Genomic DNA, 12580 nt, shown 5'->3' on the forward strand with positions numbered 1-12580 from the left:
CTTAGCTTGTTATTTTATTACTCAGTTTCACAATCACTTGTTTTCTATGAACTTCTGCACTGCAGCTAGGAGGGTATTTTCTAATGAAGCCCATGCGTAGGGTACTGTTAGCGCTTTTCTTCTATGGGCTTGCTTGGTCCTAGTAACCCTAACAGAGAGAGAGAAACTGGGTCTTGATGTTGCATGCTGGGCCCCAGCAAAATTTCCCTGAAGTGGTGTGGCTGGAAAAGCCCTGCCTCGCCTCTCTTCCTGAATTCGAAACATGCCATGCACCCACTGGCCTTTGGTGCCTGTTGCCTTCTCACATGAGATGCTGGGGACCTCCCTCGCTGAGTGGCCATTCTGAGGTTTAAAGGCAGTATTCTTTGTCTGTCTACAGGTTTGTTTTCGAATGCCAGTTTCCTTCCCAAGTGGACACCTCATAGAGATGACAGCACTGCCTGCATTGTTCACACCTATCTTCCCAGCTTCTAGAACACTACTTGTCACCCTGTAGGAGTTCGGTCAATTTTTTGATGAGTATATAATGAACGAATTGAGCAGTAGCAAGCTATGAGGCCACAATCTATGTTTAACCTGGGTCATGACTGCAGCCAGCGTCCTGTGAAATGTGCCTCAGAGGAAAGACAGTGCCCACTACAAGCTGAAGAGATTTGAACAATTATCCCAGGGGCTGCTGACTTAGATGGAGTCTAACCCCCTTCTCCAAGTTGCTGTTGGTACTAGTGGCGATATTAGAATAGCCCTCCCACCACTGTGGGAGAAAACTGAGGAAGCTTTCAGTCTACTCAAAGAGATAACTTTCCAGAGTCAAGTCTGAGAAGCAGTTTAGCCATTCAATCTAGGCAGTTTGAATCCCTACTGTGCCTTGACTAGTTACACACACTGGTAAAATTGTCTCATGGTTGAATAGGAAGACCATGTCTTAGTCAAACACCATGTAAAGGTAGTGACATCACCTCCAATATCATGAGGACAAGCCAAAACAAAAAAAAATCTCTAAATGACTCTTCAGCCTACCCCAAACCCGCAGCTTTTAAAGAGCAGCTCAGAGACTTGAGGGCCTATGATCAAGTAGACACTAAATGCAAGGAATAGTGTAAATTCTGGGAAACACTGTCGAGTGAGAAGTACTGAGATCTCAGTGATATTGATGGGCGGGGTTTGGGGAGCTTCTGTGTCAGATGGCTTCAGTGGTTAGCATCAGACAAAGGGTTGCTTCTCTGGGGTGGGTTGCTCACAACCTGTGTGCTTGTCTGATGGACAAGACAGTCTCTAAACAAAGAGACTCTACAAGAGTGGAATCTCCTGCTCTAGCACCTGGAGCAGAGAATTAAAAACTGGGTTTTGGAGTGGAGGTGTGGCACATTTGGTAGTGATTGTATACGTGAGACTCTGGGTTCTATCGTCAGCACCTGTAAACTGAGTGTGGTAGTTCACGACTGTATGCTCAGCACTCAGGAGGTAGAGTAAGAGGGATCAGGAGTCCAAAGGCATCCTTGGCTACATAGCAAATTCAAGGTTACATGACAGTCTGACTCAGAGAACAAGCACTCTAAAATATCGATTTTTTTTTTTGCAATTCATCCTTTCTTTTGTTTATTTGTGTGTTTATGTTCGAGTATGAAAGACTCCCATTCATTTGTTATCTTCCAGATTTAAAAGCAGCTATACCTGTTCTTGCATTTCAACAACTAGAGAAGATAAAAGTCAAAGAAAAAAGTCGTTTCTGGCATTCAATTTCCGGATTGGTTAACAGCAAATACGGTCCTATTTTTTAATAAGGAACCTGAAAGAACCCACAACTATCCATTGTGAATAGTACTGAGGACTCAGAGGGAGAGATGAAATCTTCACGACCTCCCCCACTCCCACCAGAATAACCAAGCTGAGGAGTTGATGAACAAGCTGCCTTTGGAATTCTGGTTTTACAACTATCTTAAATGAGTGCCTCCCTTCCACGTGTGCACATGCATGTGTGTGCGTGCTATTCTCTGAAGCTCCACTCTGAAGAATGTCTTCTGGTCTTTTGATGCCTACATCTCAGTTTGGAATTGCCTCTGACCAATTTCCAGCAGCCGTAGCATCTAAGTAGCATCACAGGAGGCAGCTTTAACCAAGCCTATTCTAGCAGATAACACTGAATATTCTGTTAATATTCATAGTCACATAAAAGAAATTCCAGTTTTCAAAACCCACTCTGTGTGCGTTAATATTCTCTGGTGTTGCCCACACTGGCTAATTGACGATTACTGTAGAAAGGATTTTTCTTTGTTTGTACCAAATGACAACTCTGGTTCTCCAGTGCTCTTGTATATGAAGATGATAAAAACAGTGAAGATGAAGCACTTTTCAAAAAAGGGAAATTAAAAAATAAACAGGAAGTACAATTAATTTTAGTAATATATTTCATTTGTCTGTATATACCACCAATCTTACCCCAACAGAATCAAAACATGGAAATCATTTATAATATTCTTTACACTTCCTCCCCCTCCTACCATGCTACGTCTCTAAACTCTGGAATATGTACTTAGAGCAAAGCTAGATCTGAAGCAGTTACTCTTCATGACATCAAAAGCCTTATTTAAGCTAGTGGTGACCACATTGGACAGAACAGCATTGTTCTATGCTAGAAGCTTGTCTCGGGTAGGGTTTCTATTGCTGTAAAGAGATACCATGACCACAGCAACCCTTATAAAAAACATTTTATTGGAACTGGCTGACAGTTTCAGAGGTCATCCTGGCAGGAAGCATGGCAGCATGCAGGCAGACTTGTTGGGGAAGAAGCTAAGTGTTCTACATCTGGATCTGCAGGCAGCAGAAAGAGAACACCACAGTAGGTGTGGCTTGAGCATCTGAGACCTCAAAGTCATCCACAGTGACACATTTCCTCCAATAATGCCACACCTACTCAAACAAGGCCACATCGCCTAATAGTGCCATTCTTTATGGGCCAATAGGAACCACTTTTATTCAAACTACCACAAAGCTTTTATTCCCATTTACTGCCTGTGCTAAGAGATTTTTTTTTATTTTGCTCAAATTTTAATGAAATCCTAATCCTAAGCAACCCCTTATACCATCAACAAAACCAGCTGAAAAGATGCATCAAGATTATTTCTGTTCTTAAACTCCGGAACTCTATCCAGCTCAACACCTTTGACCTAATAATCACTGCATTTTTTATTGACACATTGAATACAGCAATGCTCAAAGGGGTTCCATTCTACAGATTTCCCTATTTAAAGTTTTGTTGAAACAGTATCACTTAACCTGGATCCCTCAGAGTTCCCAGAGACTGTCACCAACCAAGGAGCATGCATGAGCTGGTCCATGCCTCCCCTCCCCCCACATATATGTCGCAGAGGACTGCCTTGTCTGTCTTCAGTGGGAGAGGCTGCACCTAATCCTCTGGAAACTAGATGCCCCCTCTGGAAACTAGGGAAGGGGGATGCTGGCAAAGGTGAGGTGGGGGTGGGTAGGTGGGTGGGGGAGCACCCTCTCAGAAGCTAAGGGGAAGAGGGATGGGATGAAGTACTCAAGGAGGAAGACCGGAAAGGGGAGGAACATTTGGAATGTAAATAAAATAATTTAATAAAAGGAAATAATAAATTTTTGGTTGATGGTGGTGCTGATGGTGGCAGTTGGTTGCTTTTACCAAGGAAGACTGACAATGTCAAGATAAAAAAGATCTTTTAATGTGTTTCTTATTATGATTCTTTTTTATTTTTAGTTATGTGTGAACATGTATGAATGTGAGTTCAGGTATGCTGAGAGTCCAGAAGAGAGCCCTGGAGCTAAAGTTACAGACTAGCCACCAAAAAATGGGTGCTGGGAACCAACTCATGTGGTCTGCAAAAGCAGGCTCTACTCTTAATTACTGAGTTCTCTCTGCAACTCCTCCTTTAGTGCATTGATTCATTTGTCATGTTTTTTTCTATTCTGTCATATCCCCACATCTGGATGATGATGATGTCAAGCTCCTTTTGTGATTCATGAGGTTCCGTGCCCTTCCTTGTTCTGGAGCTTGCCGGATGTACAATGTCCAATAGATCACCTCTGAGCTGCATTTCACCCCAGTGGGACCAAGGAGAGAAAGGACATGGTAAAACTCAAGACTGAAAGATGTTGACTTGAGCAATACAATGTTCTAGGAAGCAGGGGAAAGAAGCCCCGGAGAGGGGAAAATGACAGGAAAGGAGGAAGAACAGAGAACAAAGGGGTCTGTGGAGATCACAGAACGTGACTGCTGATTACAGGCAAGACAGTATTCTAAATCTGGTGGGACAATCAGCATGTGTGGACTGTAAAGGTTAAATGAAATGTTTATTTTATTCCTTTCTCTTCTCCAGTCAGCCTGACTGAATACGATTAACAGAGACACAGCACTTGCTGCATACTAAAATTAGATGTTAGTTTGACTTCCCCGGCATCCAGGCACAGAAGCCTCTTACACATAAATGTCTTTTGCAATGAGCTCAACCACCTTACACATCTGTCCTCAGCTTTGAATGCTAGAAGCAAACATGGAGCTTTGGTTTCGCTGGGGCTCAGAGGAGAGGTCTCAGAGCCAAGGTCAACCCTAGCTCTAGTTTGTGAATTCGAGCAAAGCTATTGACCTCTCCTAGGCATGATCCCTCACATTCTATACTTACAAGAATTTGTCAGAAAACAAGACGATATGTAGGGAACCACTTGAAATCTCTTGTGTTACCCAGAAGGACTTCAGTGGTTATATTTCCATTGCCTTGTGTGTCTAGACACTTGTCAAGTTGCTTCTAGTTTACAAAAGGAGAAACTAAGGGCCTGGGCAAGCAACCCTGGTTCATCTCACTTACCCCAGAAGCCAGGGCATGAGATGCAAGCCTAGTCTATGGCCCTTTAGTCCCAGTCTGTAACCTTGGTCTTCATTCCAGTCCTATACCAGCATAATAGCTGTTCAGCTAGCAAGCAAGATCCAAAGTGATTTTCAGAGATATAACAGAAATATCTGCCTTTAGTAAAGAAAACCTCACAATTTTGATGTTGGAACAATTTCTTCCAAAAATTTCTTTATATTCTCCCTCATTTTTTGTCTATTATGTCCTTTCTACATATAAAAGCAGATTCTTAGAGTTTGAGGTATAAAAATAGCTAATACATGCATCTTTAATTTTTTTATTAAACACGATGCAGAGAGAAATACACAGATTTTTTTCACTTGCTAAATAGTCTCACAAATAAATTCTTTCTAAAATAGTACCACAAATAAATAGTTCTTTAATAAATTAGTTTTCAGAAATAATTCATTTTAATGCCTCTGTTGTGGCTTATACATACAGAGCCAGAGGACAATTTTATATTCACATCTCTGTGGATAAAAACAGCTAATATCATTTAAATATGTGTACCTTACACTGGACCTCACTTAATAACATGCAATGAAGGCAACACAGCTAAACTTCATAGAGGGTCCAAGCCCCAGAAACGCGTTTAGCTATGAGACTCTGGGCATGTCACAGTCACCAACTTCAGTGCCATTATCAATAAGGCAGATAATTACATAATTCTTTGGTGAAAGAAAAAAAAAAACAATCCCCACATAACAGTTTTGTGGAATCCAAAGCAGTGTGGAAATTTTCTATTTTTCTCATTACAATTCTTTCAAGTGGAAGTCATGAGTATACCACACTTGATTGGTGCTCTCCTTGCCACAAGGGTCAGTCTTCCTTTATGCTAATAACTTATAAGGAAGAATAAAAAGCCCATGGCAATAAAGAAGGTAGGAGACCACCCTGAAGAGGGTGGGACCCTCAGAATAAGAAGTGTGGCCTGCAGTGCTCAGCACTGAAGGACTTGGGAGAAGCTGGGGTCTGTCTCCTCATTCCTTGTGTGGAAAAACAGCTTTATTTTCAGTTGCACATGAAAATCTCAAGCCCAGACTCAAGAAAATGCTACTCGCCATTTTCTCCTTCTATGTCCCTGCACTGTGATGGCCCTTTTATGAGGAGCCACTTTCCCTGGGTTGTGACAGGACACGGGTGTTGTGCAGTTTCGGGGAGGTCACTTAAGGACTCTCAGAGATGGAACAGAACAATTGAATTTATCATTAGACTTGACAAGCTCGTTCTCTGCTACAAACTTCCAACAAGTAGCCTCTCCAGAACTTCGAGCTAGTAGGTTGGTGTCCACCAGGTCCCTCTGATGGAACTTCCAGCCGTATGGCTCTGCAGAATGTAGGTGTGTCTCTACAGGAAGCTTCAAGCTCTCCTTTCTCCTGGGTAGCTCAGACCCAGGTTGCCAGGGTAGAAACATCCAGCCAATATGTTCACTAGACTTTTTATAGTCCTAGGTTTGTCAGGACTTGGAGATCCCCTGGAGTATGAGGCCTATATGAAGGAACAAGAAACAAGTGTCTTTGCAGAATTTGTAATTTCAGAGAAGTTGCTGTTAGAGCTATGAAATAAAAGCATTGGATGTCACACATAAGTGTAACTACAGGATCACGCTTTCACTGTGTTCAAAACAAAGGTGGCTAAGGATGACTGGGAGTTAAAGGATGAGTAGACAGGGGTGCACAGGAATTGGATGAAGGGAGGAGAGTCACTGGCCATGGATTCAAATTCTCAGAACTCACTAGCCACTCACATCCCACCACTCCTACAGGGAGATCGGAGACACAGAGAAATACCCCAGGCCAGTGAGCTTGGTGTGGGAAGCAGAAAAGGTACCATGAAAGCTTTGAAGGGAAGAGGCTAAGAAGAACTAGGGGGCAGAGTGGCAGACCAGGGTAGCTGTACACAAGCCAGGCTCCTTTGTCTTTAAGTGGTGTCTACAATCCCTCCAGAGCAGGATGCCTAAGAAACAGCATAAGGCTATGAATTTCAACTCTATAATGGATGGCATGGGTACAGACTCTAGCTATAAATTACTGTGAAACTTTACAGTACTTAGACACTGTGAAGCATCTATAACTGATGTTAACAGTAGTATCCACTCATGGTCTCTTGGGGATTAAATGCACTCATAGACACAGTTCTTGGAGAACAGTGCTTGATATAGTTGGTGAAGTATAAGACCAAGGTATCACAGTAGGTGAAGACAAAATGTCCTGGCTCTTAGATGTCCTCTATTATTACACTGAGATGCACAAAAGCCTGAAGAGCTTCAGGTAACAATTCCAATCTGAGAACTTCAGAGACTCCCAGAGAACCTTCTGGAGCATATGGCATGGGCAACAGTGATCCTGGTTTTGCAGCTACCCTTGATTGCTGCCCAGGGACTACTGTTTATCTGATATTTAGTAAGTTCATATTTTCAGGTCTATTGTGGTATATCTGCTGGTATCACCTCATAAGTTGAGGTGTTAAAATCCTAGCTCCCAGAACTGAGGAGATGGCTCCACAGTTAAAGCACTCACCACTCAAGTACAAGGACCTGGATTTGAACCCTTGCAACACAAAACCTGGTCTCATTTGCATGTAAGTCTATAATATTACCACTGCTGTGATGAGATGGGAGATAAAAACTGGAAAACTCTCTGGAGTCTTGTGGGTCAGCTAGTCTGCAATATATATGCAAAAAAAACACATCCTATTTCAAATAAGAAGATGATGAGAACCAATGCCCAATGTTATCATCTGACCTTCACTTGTATTCCATATCTACACTCATGCACATGAACCACACAAATGCACACACTGTACACACACACACACACACACATTTAAAAGTTAGACAGAGAGAAAAGAACTCCTAATTCCTAATATGATGACGTTGGGAGAGTTTTGGGTTATGGTAGGGCTGACCCATTCGTGAGAACTTGCCCTCCTGAGTGAAATCAATGCCCTGCAGATTAGGACCCAATAAAAGTTTATCTTCTTTCTACCAAGTGAAATCACAGGGAGAAAGGAACATCTGTGATTCGAGCACTTGATCCTCACAAAACATCAAACACACCAGGACCTTGACTGAGGACATAGCAGCCTCCAGGTCTGTAAGAATGACCTTCTGTTATCTAGAAACAACAGCATGAATAGGTTCAGGCAGGATCCAAGAAAGTCAAGAGGTCACCACTTTCTCAAGAATCAAAGTCTTCCAAGCTCCCTGACTCTCTGGTGTGTCTTCTAGAGTTGCATTTAGATCAGTGTCCACTGCCTGTTGTTCTCTGGTCTATGTGCTTGGTTTGTCTCCTTCTGATAGAGCTCCTAATTCTACTATCACTGTAGATGCCAATTGAAATAAAGTTTTTGGACCCATAAGCACACCCCCTGCCTTTAGTCTTCTTGTTATGGGTAATGGGGCCCTGTCCTCCCAACCACTGACAGTCTTAGAGAGCTTAAAATAGTGATCTTGTGACAGTGGTGTAGTTGAAGGGCACTGTCACCCACTAGACAGAATTAGAGCTGGCCCTATCATTTATTAATTATGCCGCTTACTAAACCTCAATCAATCTCAATTTCTGTCTAATAGAATGAATACCCACCGTGTAGGATCATGATACAGACTGCATGGGAAGATGTGCTTCATCCAAGCACAATGACTATATCACAGCAAGTCCTTCCTAGCTTTTGGTTTTCTTTCCTCCTTTCTGGTACTTTGTCCTTTCTAAGCTGTCACCACCACTTTCCTTTTACAAATACACTCCTTTTTATAACATTCCAATAAAACCCCAGTCTAGAATAATTCAAACAGATTAGTTGCAAAAGAGGATGGAATGTTTACACCATATTGTGGTCATAGGAGCACCCTGGAATAAATGATAATTATTCACTAAATCCACATTTCATGGTGCTCATTAAACCTTCTAAACATCCAAGCTCTCTTACATGGCCTCTGCTGTGTTGGTTCCTCTGCCTGGATTCTGTTTCCCCTCACACTCTAGCTCTGACCTTCCACTCTCAGCCAGTTCCCTAGAGAAGCCTTCTCTTACAGCTCCAGCCCAGTCAGATCTCTCTCAGCTGTCTCCTTGTCCTCTACTCCTTTCCTTCTTGGAACTTATCACACTTTAAAATGAATCCCTACTCTTATTGTTATAATTGTTTAATGTCTACTTTCTCAAAAGACAAGACACTCCACAAAGGCAAGAACCATACATACCACATCTAGAGCAGATAGCAAAAAGGAGAAGACTCAGTAATTGCTAAGTGAACACATGATTTATCTCTCTCCACTCCAACCAAGATTATACACTTGGTTTTCTGGGAAGCTCATATCATGGAGATCCACATTTAGTTTGCCACCATTGTTGTTTCTTTTCCAACATCCATAGGGTTTTTTGGTTGTTTTGTTTTGTTTAAATAAGAGTATAGTTTTTGTAGTCCTGGCTGGCTCTTCACCTCTCAATCTTCTCTCCTGTAGAGAGAACATAGGGTGTGGTGTGGGGTTTTGAGGTTCCTGGACCCTTGACAAAATGTTGATACACCTCTTGGTTCTTTTAAAGGCCATACAAGGAGTATGGCTCCATGGCCCTTAGGAGACTCCAGGGCTAGTTGGTCAAAGTTGAGGAGGATCTTACCCCCAAGCCTTGAGAATGCAGCATCTGCTTGCTCCTCACCCTGTTGCTCACCTACTGTGTCCACACCTTGGGCACACATTGTCTGTGACCATCTCTACAACCACAGCTATTTTGTTCTTTTGGCCAGGAAGTTTCATCTTTCAGATCACCTAGGACAGGGACACAGGTGGCTGGTTATTGCAACACATATATAACATTTTTATCATAACCTGATTGAAGGTAGATTGGTTTATCTGGCTGAAACCTGTACAGCTTGACTAGCAGCCTTGGGTAGATGCCCTAGCTCTTGGCCTCCTTGTACTGGACCTTTTGGTCTTTGTTGTGGCAAATGTCAATATTTCTATGTCACCTTCTGCTTGGCAAGGTCCAGAAAAGCTTGCCATCATTCTTAAGGGTTTCTTTTCCATGCCTGCTACAAGTCTATACATGGTTTATATAAGTATGCATGTATGCACATAGGCACATGTATGCATGTTTCATATGAGCAGAGATATTTACTTGGATAAACAATGAGTTTAAAGTCATCTAAAAAGACATGGTGGGGACATGTATAAGAAAAAAAGGTGATATTAACAGAGACCACTGAATAAAATCATGGAAAATTTGACTATCATCATGAGTCACAGGATAATATATCCCATGTGCTACGATGTACTAAAAGCATTATTCATTAGTGATCAGACAACAAGGGCAAGAGAAAAGAAATTACAGGAACTATCCCAAAGCTACAGTCAACAATAAAGCTTGAGCCCTGGGAAACACAAGACTTAAAACACAGAGAAACAAAAATTTAAATGTAGAATGGTGATAAATCCAGTGTACATTGCTTGTAGATATAGACCTAAAAGGAATCGAAATTAGCATGCCACAGAGATGTCTCACATCTGTGTTTATAATATTACTATTCCCAACAGCCAAAATATGGAATAAGCTTAAATGTCCAACAACAAAGGAATGGATAATGATAATGTGGCATGTCTCTCTACACTGAAGTTCTGTTCAATCATATGTCATTTCTGAGAACATTTAAGTGGAGAGCATCATATTAAGAAAAATAAGCCAGATTCAGAATAAAAAATACTGAATATTTCAGCTCATATGAAGAACTTTGATTTTTTATATATATATTTATATATATACATATATATATATACACACACACACACTACTCACGTATAAGTGAATATTAGCTATAAAGTAAAAGATGATCATGCTGCAATCCACAGACCTAGAGAGGCTAAGTAACAAGGGAGGATGCATTGATCTCCCTGGGAACAGAAAATAGAATAGATTTTGAGGGTAAACTGAGGGTGGGTGGGGATGAGAACAGTTGGGGGCATGGAGGGAAAGAATACTGGGAGAGATGGCTAGAATTGGGGGTGGGCATTTCTAGGGTAAGGTAGAAATCCAGTGCAATGGAAACTCCCAAGAATGTACAACAGTGACACTTGCTAAGACTTATAGTAATGGGGGACATGGAACCTGAGCAAGCCATCTTCTGTAACCAGGCAAGGTTTCCAGTAGAGAAAAGGTAATACCAATCCAAACCTTCCACCTACAATTTGTTCTACTTGCCAGATGTGCTGGGGTAAAGGTGGAGCAGGGGTTGTAGGAGTGGCCAACCAATGATTGATCCAATTTGAGATACATGCCAGAAGAAGGAGCCCATGCCTAGCACTGCCTGGAGGATCAGGAACAAGAGAGTGAATAGCCCAGAGACCTAGGATAGAACCCAGAAACGACCAGCAAAAAAGTCAATGAAATGATTCCTAATGATACTCTACTATACTTTGTAGACTGAAGCCTGGTATAATCATTATCACAGAGGTTTCATCCAGCAGCTTGTGGGAACAGATGCAAAGACTGATAGCCAAACATTAGAGGGAGATCAGAAATCCTGTGGAAGGGGGTGAGGAAGGATAATATGAACCAGAGGAGTCAAAGACACCACCAAAAAGCTGACAGAATCAATTAACCATGGCTCATTAGGACTCACAGAGACTGAACTGACAGTGAGACTGTGTGGTTCTGAGCTAGGTCCTCTGCATGTTACGTTATGGTTGTGTGACTTGATGTTCTTCTGGGACACATAACAGTGCGAGTGGAGGCTATCTCTGACTCTGTTCCTTGCTTTTGGGATCCTTTTCCTCCTATGGGTTGCCTTATTCTGCCTTAACATAAGGGTATGAGCTTAGTCTTACTGCAATTTGATATGGCATTTTTTGGTTAGGAGGACTGCTGTTTTCTGAAGGGAAACAGAAGAGAAGTGGATCTTGGGGAATATGGGTCAGTGGGAGTGGGACTGGTAGGAAAAGAGGAAAGGGTCGTGGTGTAGTATGTGAGACAAGAATAAATAAAAATAGAAACACATACATATAAATAAATAAATAAATAAATATGTGTGTATGAAGCAGAAGGGACACTGTTGGGAGGAGGTTTGTAGACTGACAGAAACTAGAGATGGAGCAAGAGACGGTACTAGAGGGGCGAGTATGGGCAAAGTCAGTGATATCCATGTGTGAAACTCAGTATTTGGTAAGTCAAATAAACATATTAATAACCTTAAAAAGAGAAACAGCAGTGGAGTCTTATGGTCAGCAATCATCCTTGAACAATGAAAGTCACTGAAAGTATTACAGAGCGCTGCTGTGTTCATTACAGGGGAAAAAAAAAGCCCCCAGGGCAGGGAAAGTGGTAGCTGAGCCAACAACTCCAACTTAGAATTTTCACTAACAATCTTGGCTGGAGGCAGAACATCATTTGTTTGTTTGTTTGTTTGGATTATTAAAATAAGTGTTCATTATTGGACAGATTATTTTTTTTAATATTTAATATTTTTATTACATATTTTCCTCAATTACATTTCCAATGCTATCCCAAAAGTCCCCCATACCCACCCCCCCACTTCCCTACCCATTCCAATTTTTTTGGCCCTGGCGTTCCCCTGTACTGGGGCATATAAAGTTTGTGTGTCCAATGGGTCTCTCTTTCCAGTGATGGCCAACTAGGCCATCTTTTGATACATATGCAGCTAGAGTCAAGAGCTCTGGGGTACTGGTTAGTTCATAATGTTGTTCCACC

At 41.8% G+C, this 12580-nt stretch overlaps 1 pseudogene; it reads right to left on the minus strand.

The window, feature by feature from the left end:
• Nucleotides 1-9316: 9316 nt before the first annotated feature.
• LOC110293311 overlaps nucleotides 9317-12580 on the minus strand; it is a 34248-nt pseudogene continuing 30984 nt past the window's right edge.

This window comes from Mus caroli, chromosome 4 (genome assembly GCF_900094665.2).
Source record: "Mus caroli chromosome 4, CAROLI_EIJ_v1.1, whole genome shotgun sequence".
Lineage (NCBI taxonomy): Eukaryota > Metazoa > Chordata > Mammalia > Rodentia > Muridae > Mus > Mus caroli.